This window comes from Dermacentor andersoni, chromosome 6, assembly GCF_023375885.2.
Source record: "Dermacentor andersoni chromosome 6, qqDerAnde1_hic_scaffold, whole genome shotgun sequence".
In the NCBI taxonomy this organism is placed as follows: Eukaryota; Metazoa; Arthropoda; class Arachnida; order Ixodida; family Ixodidae; genus Dermacentor; species Dermacentor andersoni.
Window position 1 is genome coordinate 108,284,057 of NC_092819.1, and position 2,567 is coordinate 108,286,623.

Genomic DNA, 2,567 nt, shown 5'->3' on the forward strand with positions numbered 1-2,567 from the left:
ATCGAAATCAACAAATATCTTGCGGCAGGAAACCGGACAGCTTGTAGTCAGTGGCTAATATTTGAAGTACAGAAACTACCAAGTAGGCCCTTTTTTACTGTTGTGGTAACATCTCCGATTGTTATGCGGCAAACCTGGGTTTCATACCAATTCACAGATTTTTTTGTTCATTTGTTTCTATCTTTCTTCTTTTTCTTTCGGAGTTCGTCTCGCATGGAAAATCGCTTCTTCGCCACAGCCATCTCACTAGGTAAGAGGTCGTCATTGCTGCCGGACTGACACACGTATCAGACGATCGGGTCATGAGTTTAAGTTTCTTATGCCATCTTTACATGCACTACTGAGCACATCGAAAACCATCGAAATAATCGTATTGTACAAAACAGTGCAATAAAGGTACTTATCCACACGACCCGACGTTGCATTATAAATTTTATTTATTTGTGAAATACCGCAGTCCTTCGAAGGTCCAAGCAGGAGGGGTAAACTACATATACAATAAAGCAGTACATGTAGAACTGAAGTACAACGCAAAATATTGCGAGAAGCGCGTTAGAAATAAAATAAAATAAAATGTTACATTATACAAGCAATACAACAAAATCATATTATGCAACACTGCTTCAGTAGAGCAAAAGCCAGAAGTCATATTGAAAAAAAAAACAGCAACAATAGCAACAGGTTCATTAAGGAACAGGTTCAACATCCAGTTAATTAAACGTGAAGAACTCAGCCAATTTAGTTAGATATATGTTCCATCGATTCAGTGCTGTTCAATGCACTTACTGTACCACACCGTTGTTGTTAGATCTGGATGCCCAGTGGCCGTGAGGACGTGTTGCTTGCTGTGACGTGCCATAATCAGATCGAAAATGATTTCTCCTCGTCAGACACACTGTTCAAAATCAAAAAAGAAGGCTAAAAAAGTCACGCAAGAAATCACGCTCTTACGCAGAAACTACCCTGGACCCGTAGCGGGACCGAAACGTTACCTCAACTGCTCTCAGAGGCTTGCAGATTAGCTTTTCCAAATGTTATAAGAAGTATTGCCTTGAAATTGTTAAGGCTTTTGTCGCATTATTTTTGTTGACTAACGCGTATCGAAGGCCGATTTTTGTGCGATTTATATAAAGTATACTTTAACCTCTTGTCTTATAACGTATATAACGTACGCCTGGAGCCACTTCTGAACGCCTCGTTCGTTAGAATAGTGAGTTGTCCGCACTGATAGCTTACACTGATCGGCGTCGAAATGCGCTACAGCACGAACACGTACCTCGCGTTTGTGCAGGTTCTCTAGCTCGCACATGTGGCGACGGGAACGTATGCCTGTATGATAAGCAGCTCTGTACCTTCTTTCATCACTGTGCTCCGAACGTAGGTCGCAGCTTCGCGCAATGCGGTAGTCCAACAGCGTTCTCCTTGATACGTCATTCCACCCTATATTTAAGTCGACAAACCATATTGATGGCACGTGCGTTCAACGCAGATTTCGACACTTCGATTAGAAAATCTACCTGCGCATCACTCATAGTATCTATGGACTAAAGTAATAGTAAATTTCGACATGAAATTAACTCCAATGTTTATTCATGGACTAATGAAAAGCTGTGCTTTAAAGCGTCAATGCATGGTTGTAAAAGCGCGATATGAAAGCATGATATCCTTCAGCTCATGTTTTGCTGCAAGGCTTTAAATGGGAGGCGTTGAAGAGGTGGTACAATGTACAATGCAACGGGAAATTTTTATATTTTACTAAGACGCGTAGTGTGAGTTGATAGCTCAGAAAATTACACAACCGATTCCACTCATTGCGCGCTAGTTAATTTTGACGATATGTACTCATACTAAGTGGCAATATACCACATTTCACCCAGGTAATTTTGTGACACCGTCCCAAATGTCAAATTTAGGGAAAGGAAATATTGAAGGACTCGATCTTGAAATGCAGCTTAACCACGTTTTTTTGGTAATGCGTGCTAAACAGCAAATTGATACTTTTGAGCCAGACAGGTACCTTAGTCGCGAAGAAGCACGGATTTATTTCATTGCTTTGTAAATTATTAGCCGCAAGAAGAGACCACATGTGGCAGAAAGAGAGAAATGAGCACGTGTGTCCAACTTAGTTATCTTTACATTGCGTAATGATTGGACTTGCCCCAATCGAATGATGAAAGTAGCGTCACTTTATCTCTACCACGTTTCGCGTCCGTGTTCTTGTGATTTGCATTGCAAAATCTGTGCGGCCAAGCTCTCAGAACCGACCACCGGCTAACGTCATCGTAACCACGCTCCCAACGCTACTAGCTGGAAGCGGATTAGTGGCGAAGTGGCACACAAACTTTCCTGCTTTTCTTCTGGCAGTTATTTCGCTGGCTGCATCTTTGTGATCGCACTACTGTGAATACTAGAAACGCTGTCGGTACATCGTCTTGTTCCGCCACGGCTTCATAGGATAATATCGACAGTTTGCAGCCAAAGGTAACGTCCGCTTATATATATTATTATTTCGAATTATGATAACTCAAAACTAATCTACACGAGCTTTAATATACATTTTCATGTGT